This window comes from Phacochoerus africanus, chromosome 6, assembly GCF_016906955.1.
Source record: "Phacochoerus africanus isolate WHEZ1 chromosome 6, ROS_Pafr_v1, whole genome shotgun sequence".
NCBI lineage: Eukaryota > Metazoa > Chordata > Mammalia > Artiodactyla > Suidae > Phacochoerus > Phacochoerus africanus.
Window position 1 is genome coordinate 120,558,365 of NC_062549.1, and position 20,656 is coordinate 120,579,020.

At 34.1% G+C, this 20,656-nt stretch overlaps 1 protein-coding gene across 2 annotated transcripts in view; it reads left to right on the forward strand.

The window, feature by feature from the left end:
* DPYD (dihydropyrimidine dehydrogenase) overlaps positions 1-20,656 on the forward strand; it is a 787,163-nt gene that overhangs the window by 270,372 nt on the left and 496,135 nt on the right. The gene's annotated exons all lie outside the window — the stretch shown is intronic.

A 20,656-nucleotide genomic window follows, 5' to 3' on the forward strand; every position in this document is an offset into this window, starting at 1 on the left:
TAGAAAATAACTTGTCTGAAAGGGATATCCAGAAATATTTTTCTTCTTAATTCTATGCCTATATTGATTTTTTTTTTTAAATCACTAACATAGGTAAACCCACCATTTTTATTTCTCAGGTTTAATTTTTTAGCCCTTTAAAGCAATCTTCAGTAAGTATACACATGGTTTCACAATAAAAATAAAAATACATCCATGAATTAAAAGCACAGACGGAATTAAAGTGAGAATTGAAATGAGTCAGTTGTCTATGAAGTGATTGATAGTTCAAAAGGTATAGTCTTAGAAATTGTTATTAATGCTTAATGTTGTGTTTTCATATCAGTTTTTAAGTAAAAAGGAAACATACACACCCAATAAAAAACTTGTTAGTTTCTAGACTAGGATATAATTTATAAAATCCATATAACTTTCCTTTATACTTTATTTTTTTCTTTCTCTCAATTGTCCATTATAAATTCTAATAATTAACACCTATTGATTTAGCCAGTAAATAACAAAGAACCATTCACACCATGATTCCTTATTCTTGGTACTCAGGGAAGTAAACTAGACATTATTTGAAATATATCCTTACATTTTTATGCAAGTGTATCTGTCATCTTAATACGAAAGTCAAATAAAGTGTTCGCTATGTAGTAAAGTTTATTAAAAGACTGCAGAAAAAGTATAACTGGTAAGTGAAGAGAGATAAACTAAATAATGAATAAGGAAAAAAAATGTGGAGAGTGAATAGAATTTGTAATTTTTCTTAACTTTAAAGATAGTAAGATCAGGTAGAACTGCATTCTTCTGTGCTAATTGGTAGAACAAAATGTTTTATTTTAGTTTCATATATGTTTGACCTACAGTAAAAATATACTGAATTTAGGACTTATTTATTCAGTCTTTTTTGTCTTAAACTTGACTTAAACTGGATTCAGGTTTGCCTTTATGCTACTTAGAAAAATGCAAAAAAATAAGAATAAAAAGTGAAAACTAAAACTAGAATGCTAATCAAGTTTAGTAATGAAATATATGTATTGTTTTTGGAAGATATGATCAGTTATTATTATATTATTATTACAAAAGAACAACACTTTGGGAGCTCGCGCTGTGATGCAACAGGATCTGTGGCATCTTGGGAGTGCTGCGATGCAGGTTCAATCCCTAGCCCAGCACAGGATCCAGCATTGCCGCATCTGTGGCTTGGTTGCTACTATGGCTCAGATCTGATCCCGGGCCCTGGGAGTTCCATATGCCTCAGGGCAGCCAAAAAGTAAAAAATAAAAAAACAAACAAAGTAATTGTTTATTTATTTTGCATATATATGGACTAAAGTTATTTTTAAAAGAATACCGCTCTTACATAGTCAAGTAAACAAATTATTGGATATGAATATGCATATGTATGTTTTGGTCTCCTATTGATTGTAGAAGTGTTTGATTGATGGGGTACTCTAGGGATGGATGAATTTTTGTTATGTGTATGTCCTTTTTCTCCTTCTAATATATTTTTGGTAGCTATTGACAAGAATTTCTGGTGAGAAAAACCTGGGCTATATATGGGATTATATGGGGACTAAAGAAGACTAAGCCTCTAATGATTGGCTCAGCAGCAAGGTTTCCTATTAGAGCGGTGTAGATGTGGCCCTGAAGCTGTCTAGGTTTCTTTGCAGCTATTTTCTCTTTATATTTAGATGTGTTCTTTTTCCTTCTACATATGTGTGTTTGTATGCATGAGAATACACGTTGTATACTTTTACGTACACATATATGTTTATGAAACCATCCCTCTTGGTTCTTGGCAGGTTTGGGGGGTTGCAGTTGTTTGTTTTATCTTAGTTCTAAGCTACTAGCTTTCAATTGCTACCAGACTTTTTCAATTTAAGGTTGTGTTTCTGTAGAAATCGCACCTAAGTTTACATGAAACTGTTTCTCCCCAGATCCTAAAGTGCAAGCGTAACGCTGTATCCATGGGCAAAAAAAGGTGCTAGGCAGAATTAGCTGAAAGTTGAAGGGGTGGACTTGACTCATTGACCTGTCTGAACCAGCTTTTTTAGGGGGTACCCGGTACTTTCTGTGGATGGCTTGCTTGGGGTGCAGATTTTGTGTAAAGGTGTGAAGAGAGGGGTTGACTACAAGGCATGGAACGTTTTTTAAGGAAAGGCAGATGTTCTGTTACCCTGAAGATTTCAAAGACATTTATGAGCAGCAGTCACGCACCTTACCAATTGACAGGTAGCTGGATGGATGCTCATGTGATGGATAGAAGAGTAAAAAACTTTGGGTTTTAATAAATATTTTTATTTATAAGGCAAAAAATAAAGTTATATTTCTGAGAAATGGGAGCTTGAGGAGGATAGAGTGAGGAAAGAGTAACTTTGTAAAGGGAACGTAAACAATGTTGTTTTAATTCTGTTCCCCCCCCTTTTTTTTCTATAGAAGGAGAGTCAGAAAGCAGCCTAGGGGAACCAAATCTCACTTGTAGATTTTAAGTCTTCTAAATAGCAAGACCTCCAAGAACAGGGAACAAAATAAGGCAAAGGTTTAAAAATGTTTTGACTCAACATTATATTAAAAAATTAATTTTGAGTAGTTTAACACACATAACTATTTTTTACTTAAGTATGCTCATAAAACCTGAAAATGCTATTTGAAAAATCTAAGCTTTTATAAACTATCCTTAGGATCCAATTCTGGCATCACTGAAAAAATATCAACAGACATGTGCTTAAATAATAAACGACCTTCATTTTCACAATTTTTATAATGCTAAGGCTTTCACCTCCGTTATTGCTTAAATTATTTCATTTAGTTGTTCAGTCAGTAAATATCACATTCCTGATACGTGATTAATATGTCTTTGCTCTCAAGAAGCTTTCGGTTTTGAGGGTGGGTAGACATACAAATATTCCCTACATGCTCCCCAGGAAACTATTTCGTTATTTCCTATAATTTATAGCATACTGGTATAACATCTAAACATTTTATTTGACTATTTGTATGTGCTTCTATTTATTCATCCTTGACCATCAACCTGTATATCAGGGAGCATGTGAGGGCAGAAGATGATAGCAACTAGATGTGGGGAGTATCATATATAACAGCTCCATATTGTTGCTGGAGCTCTTACTGCCAGAGATGTGTGCTGGCAATTAGGGTCAAATGGATATAACAGTCAGATTCTGAAAATATTGCATGTTATACACATGAGTTTAATTGGTATATTTCTTTTTTTAATGGGGAAGATGGAGGATTGCGATGTGAGAGATAGCAGATTAGAAAGACTCATTTGATTTGGGAGTTCCCTTGTGGTGAAATGGTTAGGATTTGGCGCTTTCACCACCATGGCCTGATATTTAATCCCTGGTCTGAGAACTGAGATCCCACATCAGGCTGCTGCAATGCCTTGGGGGAGGGTATTGATTTGGTAGCACTATGGAAATGGATTGGGGAAGGACAAGACCAGATATTATATTGTGCTTATTGCAATAATTCAGGTAAAATAAAATTGAGAGTCTAAAGTAGGATTGTGAGAGCTGAGATAAGGAATTAAATGTAAGAAAGTACAATGAATAGGTCTTAGCACCTGATTAAATATGGTCAAGTAAAGTATAGGAATAAGAAACAGCAAGGCAAATCCTTGAGATTTAAGGAATAGCTAAAAGTCAAGGATGCTTTGACACTTCTTTCAACCAGTTAGGTGGATGGTGGTGACAATTTACCAACAGAGTAAGAGGAGAGAAATTATTATTTCTGATCTGACCTCCTGGAGGAATGATCCCATAAGCCCTCCAGTCTGCCTGATTAGATCTGGAAATCAAGTGTGAGGTGTGGCTAGAAGAGATATATTTGGTATTACTTGCTGTATGCTCTAGCAGAAAAACTCTGAGCCTTATAGCAGGTCAAATTTAGGCAGCATCCCATCATTCATGATTATTGCGAGTAATAGAAATAATATGTTACTTGTTTACTGAAATTGGCATATGGTAGGAATGAAAATGGCAATCATTAGTATTATCAGCTTATAGGTACTATGTGAAGCCCTGGCATCAGTGAAATTATTTGTGGTATTTGTTCTTCCTAACTGCCCTATGTGGCATGAGGAAACTAAGGCCCAGTGAAACTGTATGACTGCCCATGCTCACAGAGTGGGGTTTTCAGACACACTGCAGTGACTGTGTTCTATGTCTAGGGATATGATTTCAAAATGACTTATTCACAGTGTATTTTTGGTATTGTTATCCTCCCATTCTTTTGACCCTAGCATATATTAGATACCTCTCTGTTTAGCAGGAGTTTTTGTGGTAATAAAGAAAAAGTAAAGTTACCTCATATAAGCATCGAACTTCTTTAGCATGATGTTACTATTAGCTGCTGATGTAGAGAGCCAGTATTCTCAAACCTGGTTATTGTTTGCCAAGAAGTTGCCTTGGAAATACTAGATATTTGTTGTAAGTAAGTTTAGAATACATGAAAAGATACCTTTCAAAAGAAAATTTGGTATAATACATGTATATTTAGAAAAGAAAGAAATTGGGAAAGAAAATTTTTCCCAATTGGTATAATACCTGTATATTTAGAAAAGAAAGAAATACATGTATTGGTATAATACCTGTATATTTAGAAAAGAAAAAATTGGGAAAGATAATTTTTCTTTAAAAAAAAAAGCTAGTCTTGAAGTCCTTAAAAAAAACCATTTTCCCTGATAAGAGTTAGCGTAAGATATAGTTTATAAAATTTACTGTTTTTTTTTCAGAGTCAAGCTTATCATATAAAGTTGGAGGTGAATTTACCATCCTTTTCTCAATAGCCAATAAAATTCTTTTGAAAAAAATTTCAATTTTGTCATAACTTATTTCTTTTTAAGTTTGCTTCTTCCCTAGAGCATTGTTACTATCTTTCTGTATTTTCTGTTTTTTCAAAATATTGTAAAAAGAAACTGTACAGGAAAGTAGAGAAATATAGACAAAGAACAGTAAATTGTTGTTTAAATACCTTTACATTTATGGTAGGTCTTAACCAATTCACTTTTATGAGATGGAATGAAGAAAAGAATAAAATAAAGCATTTTATTGTAACGGGGGAACAAGTGGGGGTGATACCTTTATTAAAATTAGTTTTATTTTTTATTTGTATTTAAAATAAAAGTAGTTTATCATTTTAGCTCTTGAACTTATTACAGTGAAATAAGTTATTATTTATTCAGTAGAATTCTAAGAGAGCAACAAAATTATTTTCCCTTCAACCATGTAAAAATAAAAGCAACACACAAAGCTGGTTTGAGCCTGTTCTTCTGGCTATAAATTATACTCTGCTATAAGTAATTAATTGCTTTGAAAAGGAGTTAATTCTATCAGGTCTGCAAATAACCTAGTAGTAAATTATTGTGACAAATATATTATTTTCAAAAATAGAGAATCAGTAGAATTGTAGCAAATTAATAGTCCTTAGCAACAACTTGGGTTTTGCTTGAGTGTAGTGGTGGAATCTGCCACCATGCCGTTAGAGAATATTATATTAGGAAAAATGTTGGGCATTTTGTAAGTTAAAAATCAAAGATAAGTTCATCCTTAAATGTATTATGATACGTTCCTTGAGCTTTGTAGGTGGGGTTTATGTGAAAATCAGATGACCATATGAATATACAGCACTCATGTATGATACGTGGAAATGGAAGAAATGGAATGAATGAGGCAAAGAGACAAGAGAAAAAAATGTGTATGTAAAATTAAATGAAGGATGACCTAATTGAGTGTTCAGTAAAAAACTTGAGTTATTACACTACGTGCATGTATTTCACCTTTAAAGCATCTAAATCAACTGTATTGGTTTAAATCAACTATTTATTTTGATTAAATAAATGATGAATTTATTTTGATTAAATATATGATGAATTAACAAATAAAAACAAATAATAACAAATTAAAAAGTAACAAATTAAAAGGTCTTATTTGCTGATTTGAATAATGAGGTAATTCATTTGGAGCTAAACCTTTAGGCAAAACTTTAGTCGAAAGAAAAAAGTGAGTTCTGCCAAAGACATAATCAGCCCTATGTTAAAGAATAATAGTTCAAATATATGTAGTGTGGAATATACTTCTCATTATGGATTGATCTTTTTAAACTGTAAGTGTTCAGAATAATACAGAAAACCAAAGAATTTCCATTACTGAATATGTGGATTAGATATCACCCATGTACCCATGCACAAAGTACATTCTGTAACGTAAAAATGATCATTGGAATCTTTCTCCCAAATCTCCAGAGTGCCAATTTACAAGCAGCCTATTTGGACATACCTAATTACATCAAAATTATATATTCATTCTACAGACATTTACCGTGATCTATAATAGCAGTAAAATCCTTCCATATTTTTAAAATTCCCAGTGGTCTTTAAAATTCCCAGTCTAATTATCACCTGGGTTTAACACTATAGAGGCAGCAAAGCAGTTAAGGTTAGAAGCAGGGGATTCCAGGTTAGACAGACCTGAATATAATCCCACCTCTGTCTGTTACTGTCTCTGTGCCCTTGAATAAATTCTTTAATGTCTTATTGTTTAGGTTTCCTCATCTTTTAAGTGGAGATAATAATTTGCCTCATGGGGGTTACTCTGTGATTAAGTTAGTTTAGCACAGTGCTTAGTACCAAGACCTCTATGGTTGTTGCTATAATTTTCATTGAAATTATGGATTTCCCTTAAAACAAAATCTTTTTGACCATTAGATAGGTTGAAAGAAAAAAACACTTGTGATATAGAAAAATTAAAAGATGGAAAATTAAAATTTGAGAAATAAATTATACTTCATCAAAATTAAAAACTGCTCTTCAAATGAAAGGCAAATCACAGCTTGTGTGTGTGTGTATCTAACAAAAGTGTTTATTTTCAAAACATGTAGGGAATTCTTTATGGTGTATAAGATAAGCAGTCTAGTTTTAAAAATGAATCAAAGGGTTTAAACAGACAAATAAATATATAGGACTAGCCAATAAGTACTTGAAAAGATGCTAAGCATCATTAGTCATTAAAGAGACGCAAATTAAAATCACCAAGGGAAATCACTTCACACCCACTAGAAGGACTAAAGTTAAAAAGACTACTAATATCAAATATTGGAAAGCATATAAAGTAACTAGAACTTCCATACATTGCTGATTGGGGTGTAAAATGTACTTTTGGGAAAGAGTTTAGTGATATTTTTATGTAGTTAACACTTATACCTACCCTTTGACACCACTCCTAGATAGTTAACTAAGAGAAATAATAATGTGTCCACAACAAAGACTCCTACATGGGTATTCATATTAGCCAAAAATTGGAAAAAAAACCCCACAAATGTCCATTAATAAATGAATAGATTAAGCAAATCCTGGCATATTAGCCAATGAGATATTACTCAGCAGCAACCAAAGAGAATGAATTACTGATACAAGAAACAATGTGGATGAATCTTGACAGACACTGTGAGGAACCAAAGAAATGAAAAGTACTGCTTGGTAAGCATTACATAATGGAGAAAACATTTTCCTTGATTTCATGAAGATTAAAATCTCACTGGCTGTAAAGCAACGTAAGTACAGTATAGTGTGGCAATGTATAAAGTGACTGAGTCTTGTAGGGGCACAGGGCTTAGCCTTGACCCTAATGAATTTAAGCGTGAGAATATTTTTGAGAGTAGGGGTGGCGGAGGCGAATCATGGATTCTGACTAGAGCAAGTGGCATCTTTACAGAGTGGGAAGGATAATTAAAAGGTAGCAGGAAAGAGAAGTCGGGAGAGGTTATTTCTGGCAGAAGCTTCAAGAGAACAAGTTCTTAGTGAACTCATATGATAAAGCCTGAGTATCTTAGTGTTATTGGAGTGTGTGACTCTCCAGTGGTTGAATATTCAGGTTTCATTGTTAGGCAAGACGCAGATCATGGACGGTCTACAATGGCATGCTGAGGAAATTGGACTGTTCTTTATTCTACTGAGGATGAAAATTGTTGTTGAAAAGTTCTAATCAGCATGATCTCTATAGATAGGGTATGCCTTTGAGAGTAGTAAGACTGGACATGTGGAGACAAGCTGGGAAGTTATATAGTGCAGGTGAGAGATGATCAGAGCTTGAACTTGGGCGGAAGATGAGTTAAATAATTAATATTTAGGTCTAAGGCTTAGGTCTTTTTCCTTATGATTTAAAATTATAAACCTGAATGAGGATACTGGAAAATCACCATTTAAATAACTTTTAGAATGATATGTATGGTCTTTTAAGTTCCTGTAGCCTAGGATTTCCAATGTTGTATTAATCTTTATATACGTAGGATAAAATTTTACCATTATCATAAAAGTCAAAATCATTATTTTCACCAAATAAAGCTGTATTGTTTCAGCATTGACATTACTGAAGTGATATACTTTGATCAGCATTTGCTGATTACATAATATTTCTATAATTGGTTTCAAGGCATTTTCTTATATTTATCTCCTGAAATATAAAAGCTCATTAGGAAATGTATATTTAGATATTCAAGAAGATTAATTTATAAAGCTAAAAGTAAACATAATAACTAATTGAAATGCTTAATAGAGCATCAACAAGAATTAAATTCTGGTAGTGTCAAACAAAATATTTTCTTGATCTTATTCTTGTGGTTTATTTAGTGAAAACTGCAGGTACTATCTGTAGAATAAAACTAATGATTGGAAACAAGAAACTCAATAACTTTTAATTTTTTTAGCTGTGGTCCTATAGGTGTATACGCACTGTTAACTGGCCTCAAAACTTGTTTTAATTTTCATATGACATTCAAAAGCATAAGCTGTACTATTTTTAAAATTCTTTAAGAATAATTCTAGCTAGCCAAGTTTTATAGTTAGATAATCTGGAGAATGGCCTCTTAGAAGAATTAAGGAAACAGTCATCTTCAGTATTCCTCATTAGCTATATATAAATAGCTTTCTAATTGGAATATATTATTTATGGTAATTTATTAGTGTTTTGAATCATTTATAAAGGAAAATGCAGGGCAAACTGATTTTTTTGTTATTATTCGTTTGTTCTGGAACCATCTTTTACCAGATATACCTGTGACTATAAAAAAAGGATGATTTTTCACTTATATACAATGTATTAAAAATAAAATCTGGAGTTCCCATCATGGTTCAGCAGAAACGAATCCAACTAGGAACCATGAGGTTGTGGGATTGATCCCTGGCCTCACTCAGTGGGGTAAGGTTCCGGCATTGCTGTGATCTGTGGTTTAGGTCGCAGATGCCACTTGGATTTGGCATTGCTGTGGCTCTGGCGTAGGCCAGCAGCTACAGCTCTGATTTGACCCCTAGCCTGGGAACCTCCATATGCCATGAATGCAGCCCTAAAAAGGGACAAAAAGACAAAATAAATAAATAAATAAAACCAGTTGATTAACCATTAATAGCAATAGGATGTGAAGTCACTTACTGATAGGCACACCAACACTGTCAAAAAATAATTTGTTTATATATATACACACACACACACACACACACACACACACACACACACACATATATTTTTTCTTTTTTCTTCTTTTTTTTTTTTGGCTGCACCCATGGTACATGGGAGTTCCTAGGTCAGGGATTGAATCTGAGCCGCAGCTATGACCTGTGCCACAGCTGTGGCAACACCAGATCCTTAATCCACTGTGCCACAGCGGGGAACTCCAATTTGATTTTATATTAAATTTGCCCACATAAAATACTGACAACTTTAAAAGTCACAAGAGTGAGGAAACTCACGGGCAAGACTGTATATGTTAGAATTTAGAAATTTAATTTAAAAGTACAAATTTTATATTCTCTAGAATTTTTAGTAAATAAATATCTATGGAAAACCATAGCTTATTTTGTTTACCTTATGTCCTGCTTACTGCTGTTCTAATTGTACAGTGAAGGTGCTAAATAATACAGTTATGCAGCAGGCTTAAGAAACTACAGCTGAACTTGAAAGCTCAAGTTCATTCTTGGAATGTAGGCCAAGGAAAGAAAAGTCACTCCTACGAATAAATTTTATAGTTCTATTAAGGTTTGTGGAAAGAAGATAGAAAAGTTTCCAAGTATTAACACAAAGTGAGATATGATACGGACGTTCTTATTTTTATAATTAGTTCAATGAGACTTCCATTTGAAAGTGTCAGACTGAATACAAGCATATCCTTCTATTCTACTTTCAATTGCCACTAAAATAAAAACAGTAAGATTTTTCAAATGCCATAAACCCAAAAGAAAAGAGAGAGTAGGAAAGGAAGCAACAATAAAACTTTAGAGATCAGACGGATAAGACTGCAGAAAACTGAATCCTGGACTGAATAAAAAACATCATTCCGTGCACTCCTGAGTCTACTTAAAGTTTTGATAGAGAAATGCTAGGTAGCTGTGAGAGTAGGGGTGAAAGAGGAGATTTGTCAAAAGTGTTAAAAAGCAGCTAAATCTCCTGCTTCCCTTGTCCACCTTGAATTGCTCGAGAACCCCTTTTTGCTCAGGAGAGAATAAACCCAATGCCTAGGCCGGAGGACACAAGGCAGAAGAGGACTCTAGTGAAAAAAAAGGAGGATTAAGTGAATTTCTGCAATTTGAGTGAGTGAATTTCTCTAAAAATTGAGAAACTTATTATCCCGTCTCTCATTGGACTCTCAGAACCACTGCTTTGTATGTAGAATATAACAGTTTAACACGCTTTTTGTTTGAGATGTGTTATGACTTGTCAAGAGATCAATTGCTAATGGAAAATGTACATTAGATTTATGAGAGACATGGCAATATAATCAAATTAGAACTCAAAAGATGTTGCCGTTTTGAAAAATCCCGTCCATCTTCTAAGCCCTCATTCCCGCAGAAGAAATAATGATGTTCTTTAGCAACTATTTTTCATTAAAAATTAGAGAAAAATGTGTCCTTGTTTTGAGTTTCCCAGGCAAGCTGACCACTCTCTCAGGCTTATTTAATACCCCCAAGCAGTGAAAGCTAGATGACTCAGAAGAATACTTAAAAGTGATTGTCTTATTAATAATTGGCTCTCAACACAAGATAACAGAAGTCCATTCATTTTTATCTCGAATGTGCACAATAATTTAGAGTTTTGGTTTCCTTAGGGGCAGGGGAGACGAGAAGTCAGTGCTCTGTGTATTCATGCGTGTGTGTACGTGTTACACTCATTTGATTGCTTCTTTTCTAAAACACTGTTTTAAAACATTTTAACATTTATTAGGAGTCCTGGAGGTTTTATTTTCCTTGTCCAAGCTGATTTTTAGGAATCGGCTTGTTTAAACAAAAACAAAACTGAGCTGTGAAACTCCATGAGAGATTACTGCTATCACTTTGGAGCTGGGATGGCTGGATGTGTTTCAGCAGGCAACCCTGAGAAACTCACAAAAAGCATCTTCTGAGAGCTGAAACAGCGGTCACAAATGTGTCTCGCTCTGTTTGAGGCTGAACAGAGTAGTGGAGCTGAGCTTCAGAGACCATTTTTTAGCCTCTAAGGAAAAAGAGAAACATACTGGTTTGTGAAAAAACAGTGGAATAATTTTAAAAATCAAATCCATGACACTTCATTGTGGGATCACATAGGATTTTATTTTCAAAAATGCCTCATTGCAAAATTGTCAAGATGGTTTTCTTAAGAAATGCAAATGTTAAATCATATTTGTGTATGTTCAAGTAGGTCACAGCAGATAGAAAAATATCCCTTTTATGGTAGTGCATATTTGATTTTGATTGATTATTTTCAGGTTATTTTTAGTATTGTTCACTATTTAACAGCATGTTTTTACTTATTTTTAAAAAAGGCATTTCTGATAAACAGGACAATGTTGTAATCAAATTATTTTTTCTAAAGGTGTGTATTTGCTGCTTAAGTCAGATAATACATATTAGTGATTCTATATAGAAAGGTTGTAAGGATATCAGATTATATCTTCGTAAAAGTTAATATAAAGAATGCAATAAGGTATCTCACATTATCTTGAAAATTATATGGATATATATATAGTTATTTTATTACAATTCTCTAGATTTCTCAGAATATTAAAAGGCCACATAAATAAATTCCATCCCTTTTGTTAAGTCACTATTGAACATTTGTTTTATATTGGTTAGTAAATGTTATATATTGATTGGTGCAACAAAATTCCTTGAAGAATTTTGTCACAAAGTACCTTGGGAAGACAGTCTCCCCTGATGATTGGTAAATTTTCTTTCATTAGATATTGTTATTTATGTAGTTTATAATTTCATTTTTACTCCACTGCTGGGAAGCTTAGAGTTAATTTTAGTGTTCAGTCATTGCAACTATCCAATTACTGTATTAGATAATCTCAAATACATTATGGAAGCAGGAGAATATATATTACAGCTGCATATCTGTAACCTATTTGGCTTCTCTACATAACCCATTAATTTTTGAGATTGTTGAGTCAGTTATGATGGGATTTATAAACTACTGATGACACCTAATAAGTTATTGAGCACATATATGGAGAGCAAATGCACAGTGTTGGTCACTGCTAGACACTGAGTTTAGACTTAGAGATTTGATTCGGACTTCTCAAATACTTTTAAGCACAAACCTATACTTGGACAACTAACGGCTTATTATTTAACATAAGGGCAGCATCGTATGCTTATCCTCAGTTAAATGCACATGTGTCTCAGAAGAATAAAATTTTAGCATTATTGCTTATTTTAAACCTAATACAAAAGTATTTCAGATCCTTTCCTTTTAGAAAACTGAAAGAAGAGAGAACGGATAGAAAAAGAAAAGGGGGGAGGTATTGATCTTATGAAAGCGAAAGAGCGAGAAAATCAAGACCTCTGTAAGAAACTCAAATTCTGACTGCCAAAGACAGCTTTTACTCATTTCTATTACTCCTATTCAATTATTTGTCATATATTAAACAATTATGATTGGTCCAGGCACTGTATTAATTACCGGAATCTCCATGATTATTTAGACATACTCTTTTCCCAGAGAATCTCAGAAAATTTTAGGGAAAAAACTATTGTAGTAAAGCACAAGGGAGAACAGAGAAGGTATCTGACCGTGTCAGGGCTGAGACTTTAACTCGGTAGTTTGTTAGACGGAGTAGGTGAAGCAACTCCATTACTGGCAGAGAAGGTGGTGTCCACCGCAACGCAGGAGCTTGAAGGAACAGAGCGAATTTGAAAACTGTGGCAAATGTTGTATGACATAGTCCATGATTCATGCTGCAGGGTGAGAAAGTATTTGACAGTGGTAGGGCATTTATAAATTGTTATGGGTCATCTATGAGCTTAAGAAGTTTGTGGAGTTTGTATTTATCCCTGAGGCCGTGGGGAGGCATCTGGGTTTCTCGATTGATGTCATCAGGGTCCTGCCTTCGGCCTCCATGCTCAGGAGGGTCACCATACCAAAAAATTGCCATGGACTGTTCCTCTCCCCCCTGCCCTCAAGTTAATATTCTGTAAGGTTAGTTGAGACCTGAGTGCAGTCATGGTAACATGCTTTTCATGTTGCTTTTCTTAACTGACTTTCAATCCCTCGGATCTTGATCTGAAAAAGAATCTTGCAAATAGTCGCATAATTTTTCTTATAAATTTACTGGGAAGGGGACCATATCAATATATATGGCTTTTATCACCATACCTTAATGAGAGAGGGTTTATGAACAATCACTAATGATATAGATCCATAATGGCAAAATGAAATAAATACTTATAAAGCATTTATTTCCTTTATATTTAAATGTGTGGTCGCCTCCAGTTCATTAATTCATTGTAAGACCAATTTTGGTCTTTGAGTTGGCTTTGAGTGCTTATTGTTTAAGACTTGTTAGTCAAAGAGGATGAATAATATGAGACTGTATTTTTGAAAGGAAAATGAAAGGGATTGCTGGAATTCTTTTCTGCCATATCTGTATTATTGAGCTATTTTTAGGGCAGTTAAAAATGCAGTTTACATCAGTTGTCTGTTCTTTAGGCATGAGGATGTTATAGGATGTCTCTAGTGACTCGTGATCCGTAAGATCATACTGTAATATCTTGTATTACAAGTTGATCCATTTTCCATAATATATTTCCCTAGAGAGAAAAAAAATTGAAGAAGAGTTTACCATTATCTCTAACTTTGTTCCAGTTTCTTTTTGTAGGTTTAAAAATTACTGTGGGTAGACAAATTGCCCTTCCTTGCCTTCTGAAATGAATTAAATAGATTAAGCTGAATTAAAAGTATATCCTTGCATCTGTGTTCTAGAATTACATACATTCACAGAAATACAGCTCACATTATAAATTTACGGTTTTTGTGGCCCTAATTTTGAATGGACGTTATGACTACATTTATGTGCCATTTTAAGTATGTAGTGTGATTTAGCTCCAGATAAAGCTACACAGAATCAAAAAATATAATACTTTTTAGGATTTTTGCTGTAAAATCTACTGCACTGTAGGAGGTTTCGGATTTCTTAAATGCAAGCAGTGAGTACTGTGGGGTCAGGGACTCACCAGTGAATGAAAGTCAGAACTCAAAATGAAGCGCCTTTTCTGTTTAACACTGGGCACTGATAGAAACTGATAATGTTTGATTAATGAACGGCAGCCTTGCAGTGGGTGAAAACATCTGCAAGAAGTGATTTATTATTTCAAAGGTATTGGAAGCTTGCGATATCTTGCAGATTTAAGTGTGTGTGCCTGAATAAAATAAATGAGATGCAACATGTGAAAAATGAAAACACATTACTTGTAAAGAATGTGTCACAAGCAGGGTATTTTTGTTCAAGTACACTTTGTCATGGCGACTTTTAATGCTGTTCTGAATACAAATCATTTAACTGGTTCATAAAATCGCCTCAGTTGGAATTCTTGCATCTATCATCCAAGACGTAAATGAGGGTTAAACTTAATGTGGCGTAACATCCCTTAAATGTTCAAATTTTGCATCATATACAACTATTAAAATTGCACATATGTTTTATGTATAAAGATGAATAAATTGTAGATGCTTAAAACAACAGTCCCCAAACAGAAACAAGGCTTGAGGTCTTGAGGTCTTAATTGAACACTCATCAGGTACTCTGAGTTAAGGATTTCACTTCAGCTATTATGGCTAGACATTTGAATAATCTATCATTTTATGACTGAACAATTTTTAGTTAGGTGACATGTTCGATGATAAATAATAGAATGCTATGAAGGGACTGGTACTGTTTTAAGTAATGCTATTGGAGCTTATGCATGTGTGCATGTGGGTGTGTGGAAGTGTGTGTGTATTCTGTGTGTGTGTGTACATATCTTGAATCATTCACTGCTGCTTAGGTAAAAATCACACATTTTTATATATGTAGTTACTGTATATTTCACGTATATTAGGTAATCATTTCAGAAAATAAAACTTAAAATACTTTCAAGGTATTAGTAACCTGCTAATTCATAGTGAGATAAACCCAGTGAAAAACAATGTGCAAATAAACTGGGAACCATGAGATGTATCTGCTTGTTTAACTCAAAAGACACTTTTGCAAAATTGGATGCTGTCTCTATGAGGAACATACTCTTAAGATCAACAATATTTTAGAAAGGTAATTGCCATCATAAGGAAACTAAATTCCATGGGAAAATTTTTTAATATTACTTTTTGCATATGTTATTCTGATGTATTACACACTGACTTGGGGCAAGATTTCTGTATTCCGTTTGACCATGGTAGCTTTGGGGCTGAGCATAAACTAAATGCTTATTAAATGTTTTAATGAATGACTGAATAAGTGGAGGGATTAGTAAAGAAAGTATCATTCATTGCTGTTTTACTCATTCACATAACAGGGGACTGGAGAACCTGCTTCATGCCTGGCATTGGGTTGGGTCTCGAAATAGAAAGAGAACGTATATAATCCCTGCTCTTTAGGAGCTCCTAGGCTGGTGGGAGACAAGTCTAATACATCACACATCACATAGGGAACAGGATGGAAAGTTGTATAACAAAGTATAAAGGACTATATGGCTGTGTCCCCCGGGCCCTACTCTGAGTGGGAAACAATGAAGGGGTGATGCTGGCTGAGCTTGGAGAGAGCAAAGAAAGGGGACTTGTGGCCAGAGAGGCAAGGCAGCTGAGTTGGGAAGTGAAAGGATCAGATTTGCATTTTAAGTGAACCACTTTGGCAGCGGTGTGGAAGGAAGACCAGAGATGGGAGAATCATTTAAGAGGCTTCCACAAGAGGAACACGAGATGATGACATTGATTCTGCTCTTTTCAGGAATACAGATCTCCGCCTGTTACAGTCTCTTGATATCTCCTCAGTCTCTCATTTCCTCTGTTCTCTGGGAGTGGTCACGCCCTAAGAATAAGAGATCTTTCATCATTTCTTTTTGGTAAATCCCAACTCCCCCTTCTTGTATTTAATTTAAAATTATTTATAAAATCTCAACTGCTTTTACAATTAAACACAGAGGTATCTTTCTGGCAATAAGACAGTCCGAAAAGGATTTTCTTTATGTGTGTGTGTGTGTGTGTGTGTGTGTATACACACATACATATATATATATATATATATATATATGTATATATATATATTTTGCCTATTTTCAAAATTTCAACTCTACTGAAATGTCAAATATTTTAATAACATCTTTTTATTACCAAATAGTAATACCTGATTAATTGCATTGTGATCAGACTTAAATATATTGCTATATACAGCCACAGAATCATTCAGAATTGTAAAGGAAACATATTTTTAAGTAACTTAATCATGTGCAGGCAAAATTTTAACTAGAATAAAAAATATGAGGCTTTATTAACATTTATAGAAATAATTTCTGTAGCCCTTCTATTTTCTAAAATTTGCTAACTTTCACTGTCAGGAATATGTTCCTCATGGTTTTTTTTGCTTATGAATCAGTTTTTAAGTGGAAATAGGCATGATCATCTTGAGAGCTCCTTATGTAGCTAAAAATCTTCATTAAATTGACTTCTCCAGGCTGAATAATTAGAGTTCCAATTAATTAAAGACTAAAAATTGCTTCCTCAATTAAACTGAAATATGTAGGCAAACATATGAAAATGTAAACCTTCTAGATTTGAGTTTTCTTAGAACTCCTTGATAAGATGTCAAATATTAATATAGCCTAACATCCTTAACATCAAAGAATATGTAGAGATATGTCTTTTTCCTAATTGTGTAGATATAACATATGTAAAACAAAATTAAGATCCAGGGCATACTTAGTAGGAATCTAATAAGAATTCAGAATAAATATAGGTTTTTGGTTCTTTCTGTCTTTAAACTGGATATGCAACCCTGGACAAGTCCTACCCTTCCCAGGTCCCAAATGCAGAGTTGATATGATGATGAAAAGAAATGGCGCATGTGAAAACTTGATAATTGTGCATCAGTCTATAATCCTTATAAATATTAATTGTTGGTACTGATGTTGATTCCCGTTTTTCATCTCCTATAAAATTGAGCACAGTTTTGGGCCCATATAAATAACAAAAGCTGACTCTATTCCTTATATGATCCTTCATAAGAAAATTTGAACATCAGCCAATCTCAAAATTATTTTGTGCATAATTTCAGCTTAACTTTTAAGGGCATTTTTTAGGCTGGCTATGGGGAAAGTGGGTTGCACTTGGTGATTTAAACAACTAGAAGCTAATTGTCAGTATTGAGAAATATTCATAATAGATGATAATTTGATGGTTTATTCTTTCAGTAGGTTTCTGTCTAGGAAAGAATTCAGGATAACAACAGAAAGAACCATAATTTATGTAACTTTATAATAAAAGTATGAGAGGAATGAATACATGCGAAAGGGTACCTATGTACTTTGGGGGGAATAGTTTTGAAAGTGATTGAGCTCAATGAATATTAAATAACTATTTAATAGTTATTCTCCATTCCTTCCTATGTATACACACATATACAGTAGTCACTTCATAATAATTTGAACTAAATGATTTTGGGGTTTAAAGTCAAAGTTACTAGTATGTTGTAGCATCATTCAATATTTTATATATGTGTGTGGGTATATTTGTATACAATGTATAACACAGGGAACTATATATGATCACTTGTGATGGAACATGATGGAAGATAATATGAGAAAAAGAATGTATATATGTGTATAACTGGGTCACTTTGCTTTACAGCAGAAATTGATGGAACATTGTAAATCAACTATAATAAAAAGAGAGAGAGAGACAGAAAGAGAGAAATCATATGTTATAAACCAGTCATGTTTGCAAATGAGAATAGAGCCCAAAGGACTTGAGAGAATATTAAAAGATAGAGGATAATAGAGAAGAGATAAGATATAAAACAAGATATCAAGAAAAATCTCATTTAAATAAATACTCTCAGCAAGCAGGTTATGAAATTGGCCAATCAGGAGGAATAAGTAGGATGAGCGATTTTCTAAGGAATCTTTGTGTTTAAAGTGTGTAAGTAACCTATAGCTACATAACAAACAATCCCAAAACTTAGTGGCTGTAAACAGCCACCATTTATTTGCTTATGCTTCTATAGAATGGTGTTTTGTCCTGGGATCGACCAGAAGAAAAGGGAACCCTCCTGCACTGTTGGTGGGAATGTAAGCTGGCACAACCACTATGGAGAAAACTGTGGAGGTATCTTAGAAAACTATGCTTAGAACTACCATATGACCCAGTGATCCCACTCTTGGGCATATATCCCGACAAAACTCTCCTTAAAAAAGACACAGGCACCCACATGTTCATTGCAGCGCTATTCACAATAGCCAAGACATGGAAACAACCTAAATGTCCATCGATTAGGAAGATGCGGTATATATATACACAATGGAATACTACTCAGCCATAAAAAGAATGAAATAATGCCATTTGCAGCAACATAGCTGGAACTAGAGACTCATCCTGAATGAAGTAAGTCAGAAAGAGAAAGACAAATACCATATGATATCACATATCTGGAACATAATATATGACACAAAGGACCCTTCCCATTAAAAAAGAAAATCATGGACTTGGAGAATGGACTTGTGGTTGCCAAGCAGGAAGGGGAGCAATTAGGAGGGACTGGGAGCTTGGAGTTGATAGATGCAGAATGTTGCCTTCAGGATGGATTAGCGATGGGATTCTGCTGTTTAGCACTGGGAACTCTGTCTAGTCACTTATGATAGAACATGTAATGTGAGAAAAAAAGAGTGTATGCATGTAACTGGGTCACCATGTTGTACAGTAGAAAAAAAATATATATATGTAAATAAATGGTAAACCAAAACCAAAACCAAAACAAAACAACAACAAAAGGAAGTTCTGCCACACAGATTTTCAGCTGTTTTTATATGAAGTAGAATTAGTTGGGGCGTGCTTAGAGGCTGGTTGGCCTAGGATGGGCTTCTCATATGTCCCAAGTCTCCATTGGGAAAACTAGACTTTTCTCTCTACATGTGGTATCTCTCATCACGTTGTGTCTGAACCTCAAGGAGGCTCTAGCCCAGTTGTTCACAAGGCATGCTTGTCCCAAGAGAGTAAATGTACAAGCTTCAAGCCTTCTTGAAGGCTTTGAAGCTACACAGTGTTACCCTCGTGCTATTATTTTGGTCAAAGCAGTTGTCACAAGATAATCCAAATGCAAGAGGAGGGCAATAGATTCCCTTTAAGGAACGGAATGGCAAAGTCATCTGCAGTGGAGCTTGCGTACAAGGATGAGAGGAGTTCTTATGACCTTCTGTGCAAACAATCTACAATGCACAGATACTGTGTTATATCAAGAAAAAATGTAGAATGTTTTTCAGGTGGTTTCTCTTTTAGAAAAGTCTTCCTACATGAAAATTATTCTGTGGAAGACTGCCTCTGACTGAAATGAGATCGCTGGAGTCATATGCTTATATATAGTTTTAAAGAACCCTACATTTCAAATGATTATGAATGGAGACTCCAGAACCACAGTGCCTGGGCTTAAAATTCTTTTTTGTTGTTGTTGTTGAACAAGATACTTAACGACTCTTTACTTTAGTCTTCTTAACGTTCAGTCTGAAAAGTAATACAACTGCCTCTTAGGCTCATAGACATGATTAAATGATTTGGGGTACAAATAAAATGTTTAGAATGGTGCCTGGCATAAAGTAAATGCTTAACATGTATTAGCTATTATATTTTATCTTCATTTCTCAATAGTGAATAAAATTAGATGTTCTTATAAAATAAATCAATGTAATCACTGCTTCTAATTATCTTTCTATTTTCTCTTTTATTTCTATAAGTACTTTCAGAAATTATATTCTAAAGTTTATTCTCAAAACACTAATTTTAACTATAATTATATAACAGAAATAAAGTTCATTCCCTGAGTGTTTGGTTTCCTAACAAGGACAAGGTATAATACCTAGTGAGATCATCCATAGACATCAAATTGCTTCTAAAGTTCAGGTTCAGCTCCCTAATTCCTTTTCCTATTATGTTAACACAGTCCACAGCACCTGGCCCACTTTTCCCTTAGTTTTAGATTAGTTTGCCTATAATGCTTTAGACATTCACTCTAAACTCCAGACTGATTTCCATGGTTCTATCAAAAGTTGGGTTTCTGAATGACAGCTGTTCCTTGATTGAATCCAGAATACATCTTACCAGCTAAATTCCTTACCACTATTTCTCTCAGACCCAAACTCTACTGATAGTCTCAAACTATCACGTAGT